Genomic DNA, 26,346 nt, shown 5'->3' with positions numbered 1-26,346 from the left:
AATCGCTCAGCTTCTCCTCATAAGACATGCTCTCTATTCGAGGCAGCATCCTGGTAAATCTCCTCTACATCCTCCCTATAGCTCCCACCTATTTCCTATAATGAGGCGACCATAATTGAGTGTGGCTGAACAGCTTGTACTTTGCTGTAGTGTTCTACATTTTCTGCGTTTGTTTTACACAGATACTGCTGGAATTACTCCCCCATTTTTACCTTTAACCAAATCCAATTGAATTCAGAGGTCAATTAAAAATTTCCAGACATTAATAAACTATTGGAAGTTATGTTAAGGAATCAATGCTGCTGGATAGCATTACTCTGGGGCACCTATGGGCGACTCAAGTAGCAGCAGTACTCTCAATGGGTATGAATTATTACTAAGTATTAAGTATTAAGCCTGCGAGGAAATGAATCTCAGTGTGGTATCTCGTGACATATATGTAATTTGATAATAAATTTACCTTGAACTTTGAACTTATGTATTAAGAGCGTGTTGGTTGTTAACGCCTTAGGAGATTGGCAGAGCAGACTCGATGAACTGAAGGTCCTAATTCTGCTCCTATGTTTTATGGTCTTATTTTGCTGTCTGTTTCAACGTACAAGTGATGAATAAAATTGAATCTTGAATCGTGAATCTTGCATTACAGAATCAGTTATGATTTGACTGACTGGCAGCCCAGACTGAAGGAGATTTCCCTCCAGTTCCCACCAGGCATCATTGTTACCTGATACAGTGTACGACATGTGCATTAGACAAGGTGTGTTTTATGACTTGCCATTCCAGACTGGAGCTAAAAGGTCACTCAGCTAAATTCCTGAAGGAGAACACATTTAACGATGTGCTCGTTTAATGTGAAGGCTCTTTCTCCCCGGCTCCTCTCCTGCCGCAGGTAATTAGAGAACCGAACGCCTGCAGGAGCAACACCATCCATCACATCTGTTTGTGAGTTGTGCTGAACATTGCCCAGAGCTACATAACCCTGCTGAGAGAGCAGGGACTTGATCATGATGCTAAATGCACAATATGCACCTTGAGGTATGTTCTTCATGCATACAACTAAAGCAATATTTATAAATTGAGTTTGAAAGTTTCTAAGTCTATGCCTGGCCTTTCTGGAATGGGAATTTACCTTAAAGATACCACCACCAGCAGATTTGTGAACAATCCATGAATTTACAGTTTTTTATGTATTGCACAGTACTGGTGCCACAAAAAAAAAGATTTTTAAAAAAGGATCAAAGATCCAAAGTACATTTATTATCAAAGTATGTATACAGTATGCCATCTTGAGATTCTTCCCGTAGACAGCCTCGAAACTGAAGAAACACCATGGAACCCATTCAAAGATAACGTCAAACACCTAATGCGCAAAAAAAAGAACAAATCATGCAAAAAACAAATTTCATGACATACTGTATGTCAGAGAAAATAAATCTCAATTCTAATTCTGATTCTGAAAGCACCTCCACCAAATTCCTATCTAGGAGAAGATGTGATAGTGTTTGAGTCTTGACTTAGTGACGCACACAAAATGCTGGAGGAACTCAGAAAGTCAGGCAGCATCTATGGAGTGGAATAATCAGATTCCACCCAGCTACCTTCCCCCTCACTTGGTCTGATCTATCATCTGCCAGTGTTAGTTCTTCCCTCACCTTTTTATTCTGGCTTCTGCCCACTTCCTTTCCAAACCCGATGAAGGGTCTTGGTCAAAAGTTTTGTCTGTTTATTACCCTCCATAGATGCTGCCTGACTTGTTAAGGTCCTGCAATATTTTGTGTGTGCTTTGCTCAAGAGTTCCAGAATTCTGCAGAATCTCTTGCGTTCTTGAGTGGGTTAATTAGTTAATCTTACTAAGATCCCTGGATTTTGAAAAAAAAACAAACCTGTGGATTGGAAATTTGCAAATATAACACTGCCCTTCATGAAAGCAAAGGGATCTGAAACTCCGACTGTCCATTTTCCTCGACAGATACTGCCTGACATGTTTTCTCTAAAGGAGGATTGAGGACAGGGGTGTAAAATCAGAATCAAAGTCAGTTTTGTTATCACTGACTTGAGTGATGTAAAATTTATTGTGCTGTGGCAACAGTGCAAAGACATAAAATTACTATACATTACAAAATAAATAAACAGTAGGAAAGAAAAGGAATAGTGAGGTAGTGTTCATGGGTTCATGGTCAGTTCAGAAATCTGTTAGCAAAGGGTAAGAAGCTGTTCCTGAATCTTTTGAGTGTGAGTCCTCAGACTCCTGTACATCCTCCTCAATAATTTTAACTACGTACAGTATGCAGGGCAAGCTTTTTACTGTTCTTGGTACATGTGACAATATGAAACCAACACCAATAAAATAAAGGATCAGGACTGAGATGAGAAAAAATTCTTTCCTCAAAGGACTGTGATCCTTTGGAGTTCTCCCCAAGAGAGTTGAGGAGGACAAGTCACTGAATTTGTTGAAGGCAGGAATAGAGAGATTTGTCATCTACAGGGAAATCAAGAGTTCTGAGAAACCAGAAAGAAAGTGGAATTGACTCCATTGGACTCAATGCAATCTTATCATGTGGTGAAGCAGGACCAAGTGAATACTGAGGATTAGAAGCTAGTCAATCTTGTAGTACTTTATGAAAGAAATTAGAGGCTAATTTTTTTGTCTGAACATTTCAGGTACCAAATCAGAAAATGTCAACAGGAGAGAAATGACATTTCTTCATATAAATATTTTTACATGCAAGCCTCTCACAGGGGCTCTTATACGAACTTGGCTTGTTAGCTACCTCTACCAACAGCCACGCGACTCAGTGATGAGAAGGCCACCTTCCATAAGCAATATACATCTGCGGTCGCTATGATTTGGGTTCAACCAAACAGCAAAGTTGGAATTGAATTGAATTGAATTGAATTGACTTTATTACTTACATCCTTCAAATACATGAGGACTAAAAATCCTTATGTTACGTCTCTATTTAAATGTGCAATGTGCAATTTATAGTAATTTATAATAAATAGTATGTACAACAGGGCAGTCAATATTACATAGAAATATAGTTGCGTCAGCGTGAATTAATCAGTCTGATGGTCTGGTGGAAGAAGCTGTCCCTGAGCCTGTTGGTCCTGGCTTTTATGCTGTGGTACCATTTCCCAGATGGTTGCAGTTGGAACAGTTTGTGGTTGGGATGACTTGGGTCCCCAGTGATCCCTTTGGCCCTTTTTACATACCTACCCTTGTAAATGTCCTGAATAGTGAGAAGTTCACATCTACAGATGCGCTGGGCAGTCCGCACTACTCTCTGCAGAGTCCTGCAATAGAGGGAAGGAACATGAATTGGAGTGAATGATTTGAAAATACTGCCCTATACAAAGTTATTGTTCACCAGAAAAATAATAGATCATACAACAGCGTAAAATTGTAAAGGAAATATACTTACCAAAATTTCAACTTTAACAAAAAGTTAACAGAGAAAGAAAACGAAAATAAAAGAGCCCATTACAATTAAACCAGTCCAAGTGGGCACATATATGTTGGAGCTCATTTCTGAAGTAGTTGAGTGTATCACTTTGCTTACGCACTGAACCCACACTCACTGTGTGAATGACACCAGCCTCAGTTCGAACTTCCCTCGGAGACCATCTCGAACGAACTGGCTAACTCGGGAGTACTGGAACTTTCTCCTTTGAACCATTCAGCTGCACAACGCACTTCTTACAATGTGGTCGCTCCTTCAAACAGCGTTCTGCGGCATCTTCCTTGTGCCTCCTCCGCAGTTCCTGCCAAAAGACCCAAACCAGACTATTGTCCTTCAGAAATCTGATCCCGCCCAGCTCTCTGGAATCTTCCATGGCATTCCACTGGGCAAAAAGTTACAACGTGTTACCAAACAAACCCCAATGGCTAACAAAACATTCCTATGTTGGACAAAATGGCTCCTTATTTTTAGCTAAAGCCAAAAACACTTACTAAAAAGCACACAGCTTTTGCAGAAAACTGCTAAAATAAAAATACCTCACAGCAGTGCAGTAGAAATCTTAGCCAGGGCATTACATTCTCCTCCCACCAAAAATAGTCATGTCTTCATGACTTTGGAACTTATTAAACCATTATTATAACACAGTATTAAAATAAATTTCATGATTTCAGGATCCCAAGCCATTTGTAAATGGAAGTAACATGTCTCACTTTTGGGATGGATGCAACACTGTGTTTCCCTGGTGCATCATATGCAGCCTATCTGAGGGCTTCCTGACTCTCAGAAACAATCTTATCTCAACTTCAGCTTCTTCAGCCTCAGTCACTCCTTGGGACCATTCCGTCTACTAGAGGATGCCTCCCCCTGTCTATCACTCGGACTTTCTGGTGTCTCAGTTTCCTCTGCTCCCTGAATAAACTCAGCTTCTTTCAGTTTAAGCAGGTGCTGTCGAACAGCTTCAACCTCTGCTGGTGTTAACCAGTAAGACCTCCCTTGGGAAGAGATGTCCTCTGTCAATCTAGCTCTCCTCCAGGACATAACATGTCAGGTTTAGACTGGGTGTACCACACAGTTCCTCATTTATGTTCATAATTCTGCTTAGGAGGAACTTGCACATCTCAAAAGCAGGGCTCCAAACGCTGGATGAATAGACATAGTTTTTAAAAAAATTCTCTCCATTTCTCTCCTTGCATGCTCCCACAAGCCTTCTCTTGTGTTTCCACAAGAATGGAAGCTTCACCTTTGTCAACCAGATCCAGGCAGACCAGCACTAATGTTTCAATAGTCTCAACTACTCCAACTTCTGCTTCTGAAAACTCCACTTTCAATGACACGTAACTATGGTACGGATAATCATCAGTACTACGCCCCCAAATCTCAAGGGTACTGAATGGCATCAATGGTAAATGCATCAAATACCAGTTGTAAAAAGATCTGTAAGGTAAAGTAACTTGAGAACCTGTGTCAGCTAGCATAAATACCTTCAATCCATATGGATACATCAGAGCTTGGTCCCACTAAACCTTCAGGAATAGTGTTTTGCACTTTAGTGTTTCCCTTGATACAGTGATTAGATCGTGTTCTCTGTGAGGTGCCAATAATTCCTTTACTGGGTCCCTTCGCAGTTTTGCTTCTTTTCTTCTCTGTTTGATTGACTGCTGACTTACTTTTCGAAGGCTTTCCTGTCCCACACAGTTTCACTTGAAATGCCCTTCTTCTCCACTGTTGTAACAGAAAAAGACCTTTCCCAGCAGCATTCCTCTGCTTAGTGAGTCCTAACAGATGTGTCACGTTTTGCTAAAACACTAGCAGACATCCATTGAGTCGGCTCAGCTCAAACATTTTCCACCTCGTTCCTCAAAAGCTCTTTCTCTGTGGCGTCAGGAGTCACTTTAGCAACAGAGGCTACCACCGAAGACAACACTCAGTTTTTGGAAATACTCTGCTCCTCAATCATGTTCTCCTCCTCTCTAACTTCTGAGTAGTTCAGTAAAAGATGGAGGGGGGGTGCATCTTATGAGTCATTCGAATACATAGTGTAATCATGTCATGTAACAGAGCGCCCTTCACCACTTCAAAGGTTTATTTATTATCAAAGTATACAACTCTGAAATTCTTCTGTTCTCCGGGGAGCCACAAAACCAAGAAAGAAAAGAATGGCAGCGCGACCATCAACCCCCAATCTTTCCTCCTGTGCAAAAACCAAGCAAAACGGATCAGGCACATCAACTCCCAAATCCCTCTTACTGGATAAAAAAAAACAAACAAAATAGATCAGGTACATTAACCCCCAAAAACCATTCCCTGCACAAAAAAAATTGAACAAAATGGATCAAGTACAGTGATCCCCAAACCTCTCTTCCCGCACAAAAAAAAATGATCTCCAAACAGCAAAGCACAGGCTCCAGCAGTTCTAGAATCACATTCGAGATGAGAAACAAACATAAAAGACATAAAGGAAGTGAAAAGTATGGTTTCATGATCTAACTAGAAGATGCTGACCAAAGGAGCATTGTACGCATGCACCATCTTGATTCGAAGTCCTTGCTTCCGGTCACCACTTGCTCCAACCCTTAAGCAATTTCTCTCAGACAGTTGAATGCCCCCTTGGCAACACAAACAGTACTGCAGTTTCTCCAGCCTGAAAAGATAGGCAGACAGTTTCTCTCCTTCCTCCTAGAATGTGTGCCTACATAGTCATAGTCATAGTAATAGTCATACTTTATTGATCCCCAGGGAAATTGATTTTCATTACAGTTGCCCCAACCAAGAATAGAGTATAAATATATCAATATAAAACCATAAATAATTAAATAATAATATGTAAATTATGCCAGGAAATAAGTCCAGGACCAGCCTATTGGCTCAGGGTGTCTGATCCTCCAAGGGAGGAGTTGCAAAGGTTGAAGGCCACAGGCAGGAATGACTTCCTATGATGCTCAGTGTTGCACCTCGGTGGAATAATATTGGCTGAGCTTTCAGTAGTGCCAAACACATCTTCCAGAGCTTGTATATGAAGGCTAGTAGATTTTCTGACTTTAGAAACCTCACTATATCAGCCACTGGACCCTTTAAACTCTCTGGCTTTTCGTATTATCTGAGCACTGCCATTCCTCCATTAACTAAGATGTATGCTCAGCCCAGGCCTCATGTTCTTCATGCCCGTTGGGTGTGGGCTTGACTCCAGAGAACATTCTCAGCCTATGATAACCTTGGCTCTCCACAGGTACACTTTGGCATTTATCAGTCAATGATGTAATAGCCAAAACCAGGTCAGAACTTAAATCACAGTTGAAGGACTTATTAGACTTCTCACATCAGACAAAGTCTTCCCCTCCCTCCACAGAAAAGAGATCAACTTGCCTTTAAAACCCTCAGCTACATTCTCGCCAACTCTAAAAATAGAAATTAGCCATGGGCCCACCTCTCCCGGTGCCCCTAGCCTATCGGGCAGCGTGAACAGTCACGTCACTGATAGTCTGAACTAACACAACATCCGTCGCAGCTGATTGGTTAAGACGCTGTTCAATTGTGTAACTTTCCCCATTACTTTTACAGAACTTGACACAGTAAGTAGTAGTTCGTGGGGGATTCAAAAGCCAAGCTTGGAAGGTGTGAAGTGGAATTTATGATCACACTTGTGGTAGTTCTTCCTCATTAATGCTGTCTGGAACAAATACATCATGAAGACCAGTTTAGTAGAATGGTACGGCGGGTAGAACTACTGCCACATGTCTCCAGTAACCCGGGATTAATCCTCACTTCTGATGCTTTTTGTATGGACTTTGCATGTTTCATACCACATAGAGTATGGAACAGTGCAGCACAGTACGGGCCTTTCAGCCCACAATGTTGTGCCGACCTTTAAACCTATGCCAAGATCAATCTAACCTGTCACAGTGTGTGCTGACAGACAACTGAACCCAGGTGCAGAGAAATGACAGACTCACATGTAGAGACAAAAACAAGAGTCTATTTGTCGGGATTCCAACAGAACATCAGTGGCTTGACCAAGTGATAGCACAAGACAAATCATTTTCGAAGCACAAGAGCCCAGTGATAATTACTAACTGGGAGTCCACTTTAAATAATCACACTACACAGAAAACCCATGCCAGTCAAAATAAGTTTGACAAGATTAAACAGAGAGCGAAGAAGCTTAATGACTCTAGGTAAGACAACGATTAATAAATACAGGTGCCTAAGCCCCCAGAGCTCATCCCACTACCCCTTCTCTCGTACACAGGGTAAAACCCTCCTTTTTACTTTCATTCCAATGCCAATCTCAGAGAGTAAATGTTTCTTATGTATCAGCCTTTACCATCGTCCCCAGCAGTACATTCCAGACACCTACCACTCTCTATACAAATGACTTCACCTCTGACATCTCCCCTAAACTTTCCTTCGATCACCTTAAAGTTATGTGCTCTCGTATTAGCCTTTGCTATCCTGGGACAAAGTCTCTGACTGTCCACTCTATCTATGCTTTTTATTATCTTATGCACCTCTATCAAGTCACCTCTCACCTTCCTTCATTTCAAAGAGAAAGGAGGAAGGTGCATGCATTTGACCGGTTTCTCCGTCACACTCAAAGCTGCCGGAGGGTGGTACCAAAGTCTTGGCTCTTGGGCAAGGTTGAATAAATTTGTAGATTTGCGGTTTGTAGATTGGACTCTGCACTTCATGTTATGTTGCTATCCCTTTCTGGTTAACCTCTTTATTGCTATTTTGTGTGATTTTGATCGGGGCGGGGGAGGGTACTGGCTCAGCAGCCTACAGTCAACAAATGTCACAGTGCTAAACTGAACTGAACGGAACTAAACTGAATATTCCTGGACTGTTTAATGATTCCGTAGTTTGATAATTTTATATTCTTTGTTTTTTGTCATTTGTACATTTTATTCTTTTTTTTTTGCGTGTTTGATGTTTGATGTATTCTTTGAATGGGTTCCACAGTGTTTCTTTTTCTCGTGGTTGTCTGTGGGGAGGTAAATCTCAGGGTTGTATACTGCATACATACTTTGATAATCAATGTACTTCGAAAGCTCTAGCTCGCAGAACCATTCCTGATATGACATGTCGTCTAATCCAGGGCGAATCCTGGTAAATCTCCTCTGCGCCTTCTCCAGAGCTTCCACATCCTTCCTATAATGAGATGACCAGAACTGAACACAATACTCCAAGTGTGATCTAGGCAGAGTCCAACCAATTTCCTCATTGCTGGGTTTCCTTCCCATTCCAAAGTTTCAAAGTGGGTTGGTAGGCTAACGGGCCACTCTAGACCTTATGAGTGGTATAGAATACACACAGTCTTTCTTCCAGGGAAATGGAATCAAAAAACTAGCGGGAACAAGTTGAAGGTAAGAGGAGAAAGATTTGAAAGGAATACGATGGACAACTTGCAGATGCAGAAGGTCATGCATTTAGAATGAGATGCCAATGAAAGTGTTTCAGGCATTTAAAAGACATGGGACAGATACAGAATGGAATGGTGTAGTGGGATGTACGACAAACATGGGTAAATGGGACTAGATTACACAGGCATCTTGGTTGTCACGTTTGTGTTGGGCCAGAGGGCTTCTTTCCATTCTGAATTACTCTATGCCCCTAGAATTGCCTTGGCTATGTAGATAAATGCGGGATAAATAATGGGAATATGAGAAGTGTAAAATGAGATTAAGATTCATATTGATACATGCTCACTGGCTGGTGTGGGATTTAGTGGAACAAACCCCTGTCGTCTTTCAGCCTGACTACATGACTAGTGTTTACCCAAGAGATTCAATTAACAATCCACCTGTACTAATTATCTGTCATTAGCAAATGTTATTAATATTTTACCATCAACAACCTAATGAACACACCGTTTTTAGTTTCATAGAAGCTGGATTTACTTTTATTTTGTTGCAACATAAAAATTCGTAGATAATTTGACAACACTTAAATACTTCACCTGCATAATCTGTTGCTACCCCATACCATAATGCTGAGCAACTATGACTTACAGATTTCAGAAAGATTATCTTGGCTTTCCATTGATGACTCATGCCAATAAGTGTAAAAGACCGAACTCTGATATCTCCCCTAAACGTTCATCCAATCACATTATAAGCATGTCATTTTGGATTAGCATTCACTACCCTGAGAAAAAAAGTGCTGTCTGTCCACTCTATCAATGACTTTCATAATCTTACGCACCTCGATCAAGTCATCTCTCAGAAAGAAAAGCCCTAGCTCACTCAATCTTTCATCATAAGAAATTCAATTCAAGTTCAATTGACATTCAGCCATACATGAATACTCATGAATTCTGTCAAACGAAACAACGTTACTCTGGGGCCAAGGTGCAAAACACAGTAACAACAGTCACTCACAGCACAGAGCACACATAGCACATACCAGATAGCAAGCACATGTAAGATATCATTAAAATACAGTCACATAAAAAATATAGTCCGGACTCTGAGTCCATGAATGCTGCAGAATCCACGATGCAGCTTGTCTTCTGCCGGCAAACACTGTGGGGGCAGCGCCCACTCCAGCCAAGACACCGTGCCATGACACCCCCGGTGGAGCACGTAAGCAGGAGGAGTTCTGCAGATGCTGGAAATTCAAGCAACACATATCAAATTTGCTGGTGAACGCAGCAGGCCAGGCAGCATCTCTAGGAAGAGGTACAGTCGACGTTTCGGGCCGAAGGGTCCTGACGCAGGGTCTCGGCCCGAAACGTAGACTGTACCTCTTCCTAGAGATGCTGCCTGGCCTGCTGTGTTCACCAGCAAATTTGATGTGTGCTGCCCGGTGGAGGACACCAGCTTTGATGCCTCTCTTCTGGCGACTGTAAACAAGTGACACCGTGGCTTAAGGCTGAGTTCTGTCTGCAACCGTGGCCACGAGCTTGTCTGCCAGTCACCCCACTGTCCACCAGAAAATCAGTGAATTGGTTTGTAGCATTCCACGTTAAACAATATCCAAAGGGGTCTTGCGATCACAAGAAGAGTGACTAAGACATTCACTCGCTATTAGACTACACATATCCTTCGCGCACTGACTCCTCTAGAATGTTCTCTAATCCAGCCTGATCCCGGTAAATCTCCTCTGCACTCTGTCTAAAGTTTTCTCATAGAAACATAGAAAATAGGTGCAGGAGTAGGCTATTCGGCCCTTCGAGCCTGCACCACCATTCAGTATGATCATGGCTGATCATCCAACTCAGAACCCTGTACCTGCCTTCTCTCCATACCCCCGATCCCTTTAGCCACAAGGGCCATATCTAACTCCCTCTTAAATATAGCCAATGAACTGGCCTCAACTGTTTCCTGTGGCAGAGAATTCCACAGATTCAGCATTCACAGATTCACGCTTCCTTATCCTCTATAACCTTCATTTTATCACCATGTCCACTTCCTCTGTCACCATGTCTTTATTTCTCATACGTACTCTTTCAGGGATATCATGGGCAAGGCCCATATTTATTCCGCATTCCTAATTGTTCTTGAGAAGATGGTGGAGAGCCATCTTCTTGAACTTTGAACCCAGTCCTGACGAAGGGTCTCGGCCTGAAATGTCGACTGTACCTCTTCCTAGAGATGCTGCCTGGCCTGCTGCGTTCACCAGCAATTTTGATGTGTGTTGCTTGAATTTCCAGCATCTGCAGAATTCCTGTTGTTCTTGAACCATTATTGTCTTCTTGTTGATGGTGCTCCCAAGACCGGTTGGATAGAGAGTCTGGGGACTTGGACTCAGTAACAGTGGAGGAATGGTGTTATATCGGAGCCATCCAATTCCTAAATGGACATTGAATCCATGAACACTAGCTCACTTTTTAAATACATATTATTTCTGTATTTGCACAATTTTTAATCTATTCAATATTGATTTATTTATTATTATTGATTGTTTTATTTGTTTATTATTTCTTCTTCTTCTTCTTTGTAATGAATGGCATTGAACTGCTGCTGCTAAGTTAACAAATTTCATGACACATGACAGTGATAATAAACCTGATTCTGATTCTGATAATTCCGTGTCAGGATGGTATGGAACTATGAGGGGGAACCTGCAAGTGGAGTGCTCCCCTGCATCTGCTACCTTTGTCCATTTTTGCTGTAGGAGGAGTGCTGTCAAAGTAGCACAGATAAGTAACTGCTGTGTACCTTCAAGATGGTATACACTGCAGCCACTGTGGTGCTGGAGAAGGCTAGTCGAATTATTCGCTTGAAGTGTTGTCATTGCTGTACAGCAGTTAATTTGCTTCAAGTCAGATCCCTTAAAAGAAGATGAGATAATGAGTAATTAATATTTAATAGCTGGAGTTGAGTCATATGAACTAAGTCCCTTGAAGAACCCTACTGGCTGTACGATGATAAACTATCATGGGGATCTTCAGCAACAGATTGGGACCCTGCCTTATCCAGTGTGTCTCAAATGCACTGTTCCTTCATTGATGTGTCTTCCCGGCTTAGTGTCTTCAAAATGAATCAAAGGCAAGTGCGGATAGAATTAAGACACCCAAATAACAATGTTCTTTAACATGCCCCTCAAGACCCTACTAGAGCAAAACAAGCTGTTTATTCCCAGGATATAATGGTTCCATAATGCACAAGTTATCAATGGAAAGCCAAGATAATCCTTCTGAAATTTGTAGGACATAATTGCTCAGCATTGTGACATGGTGTATCAACAGATTATTCAAATGAAGCATTAAGTGTTGTCAAATTATCTATGAATATTTATGTTGTAACAATATGAAAGTAAATCCAGCTTTTATGAAATGAAAAACAGTGTATTCATTATATTGTTGAGGATGAAGTATTATTAACATTTGCTAATGGCAGGACAATTAGTAAACATTAGTACAATTGTTAATCAGGCTTTCAAACCACTGGGGATAACTTCACTGCTCTTCACTCCCTCCATCACTGATCCAATTCCACATCTTATGAACTCACTTTCACGGACCCATCATCTCACGTTCTCCACATTTATTTCTTGCTTGCTTGCTTGTTTATTGATCCATTAATCAATTAATTAATTAATTAGTTTTTCTCTTTCTTTTTGTATCTGCACAATCTTTTATCTTTTGCACACTGGTTATCCGCCCTGTTGGGTGTGGTATTTCTTTGATTCTTTACCTTATTGTCGCCAAACAATAGATACTACAGCGTACAATCATCACAGCGATATTTGATTCTGCGCCTCGTGCTCTCTGGAGTACAAATCGATATTAAACATTAAAAATTTAAATTATTAATCATAAATAGAAAAGGGAAAGTAAGATAGTGCAAAAAAACCAAGAGGCAGGTCCGGATATTTGGAGGGTACGGCCCAGATCCGGGTCAGGATCTTTTCAGCAGTCTTATCACAGTTGGAAAGAAGCTGTTCCCACATCTGGTGGTACGAGTCTTCAAGCTCCTGAGCAGTAATTGGATTTATTGAGTATGTGCGCAAGAAAATGAATCTCAGGGTTGTATAGAGTGACACACCATACTGTGCAAATGTTCTAGACACATACAAATAGCTAGTGTGCCTAAGACTTTTGCACTGTACTGTAGTAAGTTTATGTATTGCACTGTACTGTTTCCGCAAAAAGAAAACAAATTTCATTACATATGTGAGTGATGATAAACTTCATTCTGATATAGGTCTCTATTGTGGACTGAGAGTGGGAAGGGAGCAGGGGGAGAGGGAAATCATGGTTGGGAAAAAGGGAAGGGAGAGGGGAGAGAGCAGGAAGCACCAGAGAGGCATTCTGTATGTTCAATAAACCAATTGTTTGGAATCAAATGACCTTGCCTGGTGTCTCAGGGCTGCATGTGTCTGCCTGTGCCACCAGCCCCCTCCATTTCTGCAACCTGTCCCACACCTCTTCCACAGCTCTCCACCCTCGCCATTCCCGTCATCCTTTGCTCCCACCAGATTTACAAACTTGCTGTCTGCTCCACATTGACAAATACAGCACCATGCAAAAGTCTTAGGCATCCTAGCTATATATATATGTGCCTAAGACTTTTGCAAAACACTGTAGTTTGATAATAAATTTACTTTGAAGTGTGAACTTTGAAACTTAATTTAATTGTTGTTTTTCCAACAGAAAGGCTTACATTTTACCTGTGGGGAAATATAGAAACATCTTAGAAATAGAGGGTTGGTGATATTAGCAGAAAAAGAATATTGCTATTCCCATTTCCTTTATTAAACTGGGATCACAGTGTAATTTACTTTAAAGGGATAAAATTTCAAATTTCATGTTGTTTACAAAAAATTTATGGTTTAAGACAGTGATTATAATCCAAGTAAGCGTCATCGTCAATCATCACAGCTTTAACCGTGATTGTTTTTGGCACATTTTTCTACAGAAGTAGTTTGCCATTGCCTTCTGCTGGACAGGATCTTTACAAGATGGGTGACTCCAGCCATTATCAATACTCTTTCGCTGCCTGGTGTCAGTGTTGGTCGCATAACCAGGACTTGTGACATGCACCAGTAGTTCATACAGCCGTCCACCACCTGCTTCCGTGGCTTCTTGTGACCCTGATTGGTGGGGCGGGGGGGGTGGTGCTAAGCAGGTGTTACACCTTGCCCAAGGGTGACCTACAGGCTAGCGGAGGAAAGGAGCACCTTCCATCTCCTTTGATAGAGACGTATTTCCACCCTGCCACCTGAAATCCAAGTAAACATCCCTTATAAACAAGAGGGCTATCTTCCACGAATCAAAACTTCATAAACTACAGTTAATATCTTTCAGCAGAGGTCATTCCAGTTGTGTGTCAGAGGGTCATAGATCCAACCAGAAGTCAGACGTGTCAGCCTATTGAATTTGCACTGATAATCAATCACGCATTTACATTAATGCCTATTAATCCCTATTTCCGTCATGTAGCCACACCACTTTCGTGTAGTGGTTATCTTGTTTGCCTAACACACGGAAGGTCACTGGCTCGAAACCCGATAGAAACTTTCTACGGGCTGCACAGTAGCATAATGCTTTACAGCACCAACGATTGTCGACCTTGCTCAATTCCCACCACTGTAAGGAGTTTGTATGTTCTCCCCGTGACCTTGTGGGTTTCCTACAGTGCTCCGGTTTCCCCCCACTTTCCAAAGACATGTTGGTTTGGGTTACTGAGTTATGGGCATGCTATGTTGGCACCAGAAGCATAGTGACAGTTGCGGGTTGCCCTGGCACATCCTCAGACTGTTTTGGTTGTTGACATACAGTACTGTTCAAAAGTCATGGGTACATAACTTTAACTAGGGTTCCTAAGACTTTTACGCAGTAATGTATTTGTCAATGTGCAGCAGAGAATGAGTGTGTAAATCTAGCAGGAGCAAAGGATGTTGAGAACAGCGAGGATGGAGTTCTACAGGAGGGATATGGGACAGGCAGCAGAGAAAGAGTGCCAGACAAGGTTGTTTGATTCCAGACAATTGGCTTATTGATCATAACAGAATGTCTCTCTGGTGCTTCCTGCTCCCTACCTTCTTCCTTCCCTTTTCCCCCAACCATAATTTCCTTCTCCTTACCCCTTTCCCACTGTCAGACCACAATAGAGACCCATATCAAAATTAGGTTTATCATCACTCACATATGTCATGAAATTAGTTTTTTATTGCGGCAGCAGTACAGTGCAATACATGTGTATATATGTGTGTGTATGTGTATATGCACATCTAAGACGTGAACCGTACTGTAAATGCACATTTCGCTGTATGTTTTAGTGTCTTGATGTACATGTGATGAATACAACTAACCTTGTGATTTTCGTTGAAAGGCTGCCTTGTTAGTCAAGTTACACAACAAACACCATCTCACAGATTATGCAGAGCAGGGTAGAGATTTTGTGTACATCTGACAGTTTAAGTCTGTGGCAAACTCTCCTTACTATCACCAGCTTCCAGGACCAGAGAGTTGTGGAGGTTCTGTAATGTATTAACATCCAGCCACAGTGATGATGAAGTGTCTTGCTAAAATGCATTGGCCAATGTTATTCTATCATGAAAAGAAGATGAGATGCATCTTCACCACCCCTTTATCGATGGTCTTCAGACAGCTTTAAATGTTGATGACTTGACATCTAAATTACAGGTTGTCTCCAGATTAAAAGTGTTGATCCATCCCCTTCAAACGAAGGCACAAACCTCTGTCTAATTTATTGACTGTTGCGTTTATCCTGGCTTAATTAAACCCAATGATTTCTCAGCTGATGCAGGCCTGTGTTTAACCCATTCATTCAGAATCAGTTTTAATATCACTGAAATGCAGCCATTGGGAAGGAAGTCCGGGACCCTTGGGTCTCCCACCACCAGGTTCAGGAACAGTTCAACCATCAGGTTCCTGAACCAGCGTGGACAACTCCCACTCACCTCAACGCTAAACTGATCACTTGACATGAATTATGGACTCACTTTCAAGGAATCTACAACTCATTGTCAGTGTTATTTATTTATTTCCCTGTTGCTTTTGTTTTCGTATTTGCACAGTTTGTCTTTTTTTGCACAGTGGTTGTTAGTCTTCATCTGTGTGTCGATTTTCGTTGATTCTATTGTATCTCTTTGTTCTACTGTGAATGCCGACAAGGAACTGCATCTCGGGGTAGTATTTGTTGACGTATGCATACTTTGATCTTTGAACTTAGATATATGTCGTGAAATTTGTTGTTTTGAGGCAGCAGAGCAAGACTAAAGCAGTCATCTGCATCTGGTGTTCCGCGTGTGGTTTCCTCTACATTCGCGAGACCTGACATTGATAGGGGGGTCATCTTCGCTCCGTCCGCAATAGGGAGGATGTCCCAGTGGCCGAGTATTTTAATTCCACACCCCATTCCCATGCTGGCATGTCAGTCCATGGCCTCCTGAACTGGAACAATGAGGCCACTCTCTTTGGAAGATTAATACGTCATAATCTGTTTTGGTAGCCTCCAACCTGATGGAATGAACATTGATTTCTCCAGCTTCTGGTAATTTCTGCATTCTCCCCCCTTCCTTCTTTTCCATTCCCCATTCTGGTTCCTCTCTTATCCCTCCTCTACTTCTCACCAGCCCATCACCTCCCTCTGGAGCCCAGTTTCCTTTCTTCTACGGTCCCCATCCTCTCGTATCAATGTACAATACTGTGTAAGAATTTCAGGCACGTATATATATATATAGCTGGGGGGCCTAAGACTTTTGCACAGTACTGTATATTGAAACTTAAAGTGAAATGCATCATTTGCGTTAACAGCCCCAACACAACCTAAGGAGTTGCTGGAGGCAGTCTGCAAGTGCCACCACATTTCTGCTGCCAAAATAGCATGCCCACATTGCTGAGCAGGTACAACACAGAACACAACAAGCAACCAAATAGTAACAACAAAACAAGTCCCTTTCCTCCCTCCTACCCACCCTCACAGAGAGTCCACCAACCCCAGAACAAGTCTCCAGACCTCCAGTGGACTTATGGACAACAGGCCACCAACTAACCCTTCCATCCTGCACAGTCTATAACTCTTCACTTTTCTTACATCCATGTACCATCTAAGAGCCTCTTAAATGTCCCAGTTGTACAAACCTCTGCCAACAACCTTATCAGAGCATTTCCAGGCATCCATAATTGTTTGTGCAAAGAACTTACCTTTGACATCCTCCCTTACCTTTCCCCTGCTCACTTTAAGCAGATGTCCTCTGGTATTGTCCATTGCTTTTCTGGGAGAAATCTGCTTGCTGTCCACTCTTTCTATACCTCTCATAATGCCTAAACCTTGATCAAGTCGCTATTCATCCTCTGCAGCTCCTTGTATGTTGGAGCATTGCAGAATCACAGAAAAATATTCAACAGAAGTGCAGACTGATTACAGCACAGGGAAACAGGTCCTTGCAAAACCAAGAAAATGGATCAATGATATTGTAACCCCTTAATCAATTAAAAGAAAGGAGAGTGGATTTAACAGCAGAATGACTGAGAAAGTGCTAAGTGTAATGTTAAATCAGGAAAAGAAAGAGAAATACTGTAGGAGAAGAAAATAAAACAAACTGCGGGAAGATGTTAGAATCAGGTTTATTGTCACTGACATACAGTACTGTGTAAAAAGTCTTAGCCATATATATATACACACACACACAAACGAGGGTGCCTAAGACCTTTGCACAGTACTGCATTTGTCAATGCAGAGTGGAGAGCAAGTTTGTAAATCTGGTGGGAGCAAATGATGTTGGGGATGGTGATGGTAGAGCACCATGGGAGGGGAGTGGAACAGGGGCACAGAAAGAGTGCCAGGGACGTGGGGCGGCACAGGTGCAGACACACCCAGCACTGAGATACCAGGCAAAGTCACTTGATAGCAAACACTTGGTTAATTGATCATTGTAGAATGTCTTTCTGGTGCTCCCTGCTCCCTCCCCTTTTTCTCAACCACAATTCCCTTCCCCCTGCCCCCTTTCCACCCTCAGAGCACAATAGAGGCCCATATTAGAATCAGGTTTATCGTCACTCACAATTTTTTTTTACTGCAGCAGCAGCCTCAGTACAGTGTAATGCATTAACATCTCTACAGTACTGTGCAAAAGTACTGAGCGAGATATACGTGCCTAAGACTTTTGCACAGTACTGAAGATCAGGATTTTTTTTTTATTTTGCTGTAGAATTTCTTTAAGTTACAAAATAAATAACTAGTTCAAAAGATGAATGATGAGGTAGTATTCCTGGACCATTCAGAAACTTCACGAGGAAGGGCGAAGAGCTATTATTAAAACATTAAATGTGGGTCTTTGTGCTCCTGTACCTGCTCCCTAATAGTAGTAGCCAGATGAGGTCATGTCCTGGATGCTGAGGGCCTTTAATGATGGGAGCTACCTTCTTGGGGCACCAACTCTCAAGGATGTATCAGAGGCAACGGAAGTTGGGCAGAGGGCGTGGCATGGCTCTGCTGGTAAAGAATGGCATCAAATCAGTAGAAAGATGTGGCAAAGGATCGGAAGATGTAGAATCCTTGTGGGTTGAGTTACGAAACTGCAAGGGTTAAAGGACCTTGTTGGTAGTTATATACAGGGCTCTCAACAGTGCTTCGGATGTGGACTACAGATTACAATGGGAAATAGAAAAGGCATGTGAAAAGGGCAATGTTATGATAGTCATGGGAGACTTTAACATGCAGGTGAATTGGGAAAATCAGTTTGGAAATGGATCTAAAGAGAATGAGTTTGTTGAATGCTGACTGGAAGGCTTTTTAGAGCAGTTTGTTGTTGAGCCTACCAGGGGATCAGCTATACTTGATTGGGTGTTTGTAATGAACAAGAGCTGATTAGGGTGCTTAAGGTAAAAGAACCCTTAGGAGGCAGTGATCACCATATGATTGAGCTCAACTTGAAATTTGGTAGGAAGAAAGTAAAGGCTGATGTACCAGTATTTCAGTGGAGTAAAGAAAATTACATTTGTATGAGAGAGTAGTTGACAAAGTAAATTGGAAGGAGATGCTGGCGGAGATGACAGCAAGGCAGCAATTACATGAGTTTCTGGGGAAAATGAGGAAGTTGCAGGATAGAGGTATTGCAAAAACAAAGAAAAGTTGATGAAGAATATCTTGAGAGGGAGGATTTATGAACATCTGGAGAGGTATAACATGATTAGGAATAGTCAGCATGGCTTTGTCAAGGGTAGGTCGTGCATTACGAGCCTGATTGAATTTTTTGAGGATGTGACTAAACACATTGATGAAGGAAGAGCCATAGATGTAGAGTATATGGATTTCAGCAAGGCATTTGATAAGGTACCCTGTGCAGGGTTTATTGAGAAAGTAAAGAGGCATGCAATCCAAGAGGACATTGCTTTGTGGATCCAGAACTGGCTTGCCCACAGAAGGAAAAGACTGGTTGTAGACGGGTCATATTCTGCATGGAGGTTGGTGACCAGTGGTGTGCCTTAGAGATCTGTTCTGGGACCTTTACTCTTCGTGATTTTTATAAATGATCTGGATGAGGAAGTGGAGGGATGGGTTAGTAAGTTTGCGGATGACACAAAGGTTGGAGGTGTTGTGGATAATGTGGAGGGCTTTCAGAGGTTACAGTGGGACATTGATAGGATGCAAAACTGGGCTGAGAGGTGGCAGATAGAGTTCAACCCAGATAAGTGTGAAATGATTCATTTTGAAAGGTCAAATATGATGGCAGAATATAGTATTAATGGTAAGACTCTTGGCAGTGTGGAAGATCAGAGGGATCTTGGGGTTCGAGTCCATAGGACGCTGAAAGCAGCTGCGCAGGTTGACTCTGTGGTTAAGAAGGCGTACGGTGTATTGGCCTTCATCAATCCTGGAATTGAATTTAGGAGCCAAGAGGTAATGTTGCAGCTATATAGGACCCTGGTCAGACCACACTTGGAGTACTGTGCTCAGTTCTGGTCGCCTCACTACAGGAAGGATGTGGAAACCATAGAAAGGGTGCGGAGGAGATTTACAAGGATGTTGCCTGGATTGGGGAGCATGCCTTATGAGAATAGGTTGAGTGAACTCGGCCTTTTCTCCTTGGAACGATGGAGGATGAGAGGTGACCTGATAGAGGTGTATAAGATGATGAGAGGCATTGATCATGTGGATAGTCAAGGCTTTTTCCCAGGGCTGAAATGGTTACCACAAGAGGACACAGGTTAAAGTGCCGGGAAGTAGGTACAGAGGAGATGTCAGGGGTAAGTTTTTTACTCAGAGAGTGGTGAATGCGCGTAATGGGCTGCCAGCAACGGTGATGGAGGCGGATACGATAGGGTCTTTTAAGAGACTTCTGGATAGGTATATGGAGCTTAGAAAAATAGAGGGATATAGGAAAGCCCAGTAATTTCTAAAGTATGGACATGTTCGGCACAACTTTGTGGGCCAAAGGGCCTGTATTGTGCTGTAGGTTTTCTATGTTTCTAAATACTCAAATGACTAAATAGTACAACTATGACTGACAAGGGAGGTCAAAGCTAATGTAAAAGCAAAAAAGAGAGGACACACAACAAAGCAAAAAATAGCAAGAAGATAGAAGTTGGGAAGCTTTTAAAAACCTACAGAAAGCCAATAAAAGAATTGTTAGGAGAGAAAAGATGAAATATGAAAGCAAGCTGGGAAATAATAGCAAAGTGGATAATAAAAGCTTTTACAAGTATGTAGAAAGTAAAAGATGAGAGTGAATGTAGGACAGCTACAAAATGAGGCTGAAGAAAGAATAATAGGGACAAGGAGATGGCAGATGAACTAAATGAGCATTTTGCATCAGCCTTCACTGAGGAAGACACTAGCAGTGTGCCTCTTGTTGTAGTGTGTGAAGGAAGAGAAGTGAGTGCAATTACTATTACAGTGGAGAAGATGCTCAAAATTCTGAAAGACCTAAGTGTACATAAGCCACCTGGACCAGATGAATTGCACCCTAAGGTTCTGAAAGAAGTAGTGGTAGAGATTGTGGAGGTATTAGTAATGATTCTTTCAAGAATCATTGGACGATGGCATGGTGCCAGAGGACTGGAAAATTGCAGATGTCACTCCACTCTTGAAGAAAGGAAGAAGGCAGCAGAAAAGAAATTATAGACCAGTTAGCCTGACCCCAGTGGTTGGGAAGATATTGGAGTCAATTGTTAAGAATGAGGTTATAGAATACTTGGTGACACAGGACAAGGTAGGACAAAGTCAGCATGGTTTCCTTAAGGGAAAATCTTGCCTGACAAACCTGTTAGAATTCTTTGAGAATAGATAAAGTGGATGCAGTGGATGTTGTATATTTGGACTTTCAGAAGGCCTTGGACAAGGTGCCACACATGAGGCTGCTTACCAAGTTAAGTGCCCATGGTATTACAAGAAAGTTACAGGCATGTTTAAAACATTGGCTAAATGGTAGGAATTAGCAAGTGGGAATAAAAGGATCCTTATCTGGTTGGCTGCCAGTGACTAGTGGTGTTCTGCAAGGGTCGGTGTTGGGACCATTTCTTTTTATGTTGTATATCAATGATTTAAATGATGGAATAGATGGCTTTTTGCCAAGTTTTCAGATGATACAAAGATTGGTGGAGAGGTAGGTAGTGTTGAGGAAACAGGTAGGGTGCAGAAGGACTTATACAGATTAGGAGAATGGGTAAGAAACTGGCAAATTAAATTGGTGGCATCTGTTAGTCTCGCGAGACCATGGATCTGCACCTGCAAAGTACTGGAGTGTCCTCTCCAGGGCACAGGCCTGGGCAAGGTTGTATGGAAGACCAGCAGTTGCCCATGCTGCAAGTCTCCCCTCTCCACGACACCGATGTTGTCCAACAGAAGGGTAACAGCCAATACAGCTTGACACCAGTGTCATTGCAGAAGTTGCCAGAACAAAATTGAAAGCAACGTCGGACTGCCTTAGGGACTCCAGCTCCGGACTTGTCCTCGGGGTTTACTCCATGAGTGGGTATGGCCGCAAGGCAGCGGAGGTTTGAAATCAGAGTTTTCTCTCTCTTAGATGGACTGCGTTCTCAGGCTGAAGAGCTCCATCTAATCGAAGCACTGGTTTTAAGGCACCAGGACCCGCCTTCGTCCCTTCTTCTGTCAGTACAAACAGTTCCGCCGGGCTTAGAGGCTAAGCCACACGAGAAGGCCAGGAGCTGGACTTAGTTGTCCTTAGGTGCATGCCATGAGGAGCACTTTTAGGTAGTGGGAGCTTGTCCCCACTACCACTCCTTGGCTTGACAACCTTGGAACCTGCAAATGAAATGCAATGTTGGAAAATGCATGCTCATGATCATGCACTTTGGTAGTAGAAGTAAATGTGGAGACTATTTTCTAAACATGGAGAAAATCCGAAAGTCTGAGATGCAGAGGGTCTTGGGAGTCCTTGTGCAAAACACCTTAAAGATTAACTTGAAGGCAGAGTCAGTGGTGAGGAAGGCAAAAGCAATGTTAGCATTCATTTCAAGAGCTCTATAATACAAGAGCAGGGGTGTGATGCTGAGACTTTATAAGGCATTGGTGAGGCCTCACCTTGAGTATTGTGAAAGTTTTGGGCTCCTCATCCAATGTGCTGGCATTGGGGAGGTTTCAGGAAGGTTAACAAGGATGATTCCTGGAATGAGTTATCATCCGAGGAACATTTGATGGCTCTGGGACTGTACTTGCAGGAATTTAGAAAGGTAAGGGGGGGATCTTATTGAAAACTTTCAAATGTTGAAATGCTTAGAGAGGGTAGATGTGGAAAGGATGTTTCCCATGGTGGGTGAGTCTAAGACAAGAGGGCACAGCCTCTCAATAAGAGCGGCGTCCATTTAAACCAGAGATGCAAAGAGGTTCCTTTACCCAGAGGGTGGCGAATTTGTGGAATTTATTACCACAGGCAGCTGTGTAGGCCAGGTGCATTTAAGGCAGAGCTTGATAGGTTCTTGATTAGATATGGTTCAAAGGTTACAGGGAGATGATTTAATGGTGGAGGAAACTTGATGGGACAAATGGCCTAATTCTGCTCCTACATCTTATGGTCTCTGATGGTCTTATGTTCTCGGCAGTGTGAAGGCCAGTAGTGGATCTGGCTGAGCTTACAACCCGCAGCAGCCTCTTGCTATCCTGTGCATTGGAAGCTCCATACCAGCCCGCGATGCAACTGGTCAGAATGTTCTCTGCATTGTATCTGCAGAAATTTGCAAGCCTTTGGTGACAGACCAAAGCTCCTCAAACACCCAGTGAAGTAGAGTTGCTTCAGTCAATGGGTCAGGTGGTAGTACTAGCAGAGCAATCACTCGAGTCGAGTATGCTGTTCTCCAAAGGAGTAAGGTGGATTCCATTAATGGAGGATGCCTGTGTGTGACTTGTGTAGCACAGAAAATTTGATGTATGGGAACCACCACACTGTCCTTGACAGTTTGGGGTCATGCTCTAGAAGCTGGGAATGCAAGATAACTGGAGACCCTTCACTGCTGCATCTGTCCTCTTCTTTCACTGCTGCTCTGATGCGCCATCATCTTCTGCCAGCTCCACCAATGAGGTTTTGGTTGGATCACCCTTTGTCTGGAACACCCCCACTTAACCTTACTGCCATTGGTGACCCTAACACAATCTAAGCACCAGATGGCTAAACTCCAAGTGATATCACTCTGATCAGGAATTCACAGACCTCTCCACCACAACAAAATGATGCCCCTTGGAGAAGGTCTGTTGGCATCTATGAAGAAAAATGGATCTGGATGAAGATAAATGGAGTCAACCCAAAGCACCAACAGTCCATTTCCTTCAACAGATGCTCCCTGACCTGCTGAGTTTGTTTTTCTTTTAATATACAAGAACTTTGTGAAATTCATTGTGGTCAGAAAAGTATTTTGAGAGTAACAGTGGAGAGACATCGCTTATGTAGAAACCTCTGCTTCTTTGCATCTCACTGCACATTTTCCCTTTAGCCGAGCTGGCTGCGCTGCTTGCTCTAAATAGCTATTGCTGTCAGTGCTATTTTTACAGCATAAAATGTGGTTCATTAATACTTTATTTCTCAAAAAAATCACTTAGAGAATGGAAGATTGAGCATGCAGCTGACTTAAGCATTCTGATCCAACAGAGTCAAGTTATTATTTTATCCCTAAGATGCAATCATACTCCTGCGAATGTTTTCAATCCTAAAGTAGTGTTTATTTGTAAAATATAGTTGATCGCTATCTAATCTGTATAATGATGTGATGTCCAGAGGGTTAATGGTCTGTCGTAAATCATGAATAGGTTTGTATATGAGGCACTAAAAATGCCACAACCTATAATGACCACCATAAAAAGATTCCTCTCGGATTAATTACCTTACCAGTGCAAGGATAGATATCCTCAGGGACAGAGCGCAGAGGGCTGTTCCTCATCTCTCTGAGAAGCATGGATCTCAGGACTCATTTTCCACACAATCCAATATAGATTAATAGGATCATCAAATTATTTTGGCAAAGAAAATTGTGATTCAGCCCATCGAGTTTATGCTAGGTCTAAGTACAGGAATCACAACAGGCTCATTTCTCGACTCTTTTCCTATCCTTTGTTCGTTATGTGCCTTGCTGTATGATGTAGGTGGTCATGGTCTTTCCCTGACCATGAGCATTCTTGGTTTGCTGTTGCCTTCTTCTGGGTGGTGTCTTTACAAGACGGCTGACCCCAGCCATAATCAATACTCTTCAGAGAGTGTCTGACTGGTGTCATCGGTCGCATAATCAGGACTTGTGATATGTAACAGCTGCTCATTCAAAGGTGCTCCATACCAGACGGCGATGCAACCAGTTAGAATGCCCTTGACAGGACATCTGTAGAAATTTGCATGTGTCTTTCAAGACATACCAATTCTTCTCAAGCTCCTCATGAAATATAGCTCCTGTTGAGCCTTCTTTGTATTTGCATCAAAATCTTGGGTCGAGAATATATCTTCAGAGGTATTAACACAGAGGAACTTGAAACTGCTCCCCCTTTCCACTGCTAATCCCTATATGAGGACTGCTGTGTGTTCCCTTGACTTACCTTTCCTAAAGTCCACAATCAATCTCGTGGTCTTACTGACATTAAGTGCATGGTGGTTGTTGTGACACCACTCAACCAGCTGATCTATCTTGCACCTCTATGGCTCCTTGTCAACGTCTGAAATTCTGCTAACAATAGTCATTGGCAAATTTATATATGTGCTTGAGCTATGCCTAGCCACACAGTTATGTGTGTAGAAAGAGCAGAGTAGTGGGCTTAGCATGCATCCTTGTAGTGCACAGGTGTTGATTGTCAGCACGGAGGAGAGGTTATTTCCAATCCACACTGAATGTGGTTTCTCTGATGAAGTCAAGGACCCAATTTTTCAAAGCCAGGTACAGAGGCCCTGGTTTTGGAGCTTGTTGATTAGAACTGAGGGTAAGATTGTGTTGAATGCTGAGCTGTAATCAATAACCGGCAGCCTGACATAGGTATTGCTGTCGTCCAGGTGATGCAAGGCAAAGTGGAGAGCCAGTGGGATTGTATCCACTGCAGACCTATTGTAAATTGTAGCGTGTCCAGGACTTTGCTTAGGCAGGAGTTAATTCTAGCCATGACCAACATCTTAAAGCATTTCATCACAGTGTATGTGAGTGCCACTGAGTGAGAGTCATTGAGGTAGCTCCCCCTGCTCTTAGGCACTGGTATGATTGTTGCCCTTTTGAAACAGGTGGGAACCACCAACTGCAGCAGTGAGACACTGAAGATCTCCTTAAACACTCCCACCATTTGGTAGGCACAGATGTTCAGAGCCCTACCAGGAACACCAGCAGGTCCTGGCACCTTGTGAGAGTTCACCCTCGTGAAAGATGTTCTGACCTCAGCCTCCAAGACAGAGATCATCGGGTCACCAAATACCGCAGAGATTCACACAGGTGTAGTTTTTTTTTTCCCTTTGAAAGCATGCATAAGAAGTGTTGAGCAAATCTGTGGGTGAAGCATCACAGCCATTCATGACGTTAGGCTTTACTTTGTGGGAAGCAATGGTCTGGCTTGTAGCCCTTGCTAGAGCTGATGAGCATCTAATTCCATCTCTAGCCTCAATCAGAATTGTTTTTACACTCTTAAAATAGCCTTCCATGGGTCATACCTGGACTTCTTGCATAGTTCTATATCACCTGTCTTGAATGCCACAAATTTAGCCCTAACAGACTGCAAATCTTCTAGTTCACCCACAGCTTTTGGTTTGGATACATCTGGTATGATCTCAAAAACACGCACTCATCTATATAGGTCTTGATGAAGTTGGTGACAACTGTGACATATTCATTCAGGTTCGAAAATAAATCCCTGAATATTGTTCAGTCCACCGACTCAAAGCACTCCTTCACTTCCCTATTCCGTACCTTCTTGGTCCTCATCACTGGAGCTGCGGTCTTTAGTCCCTGCCTATACTAAGACTGAGTAGAAGTACAGCCAGGTGATTGGACTTTCCGAAGTGT

The sequence above is a fragment of the Mobula birostris genome, chromosome 6 (genome assembly GCF_030028105.1).
Source record: "Mobula birostris isolate sMobBir1 chromosome 6, sMobBir1.hap1, whole genome shotgun sequence".
In the NCBI taxonomy this organism is placed as follows: Eukaryota; Metazoa; Chordata; class Chondrichthyes; order Myliobatiformes; family Myliobatidae; genus Mobula; species Mobula birostris.
This window is presented reverse-complemented; position numbering follows the sequence as displayed.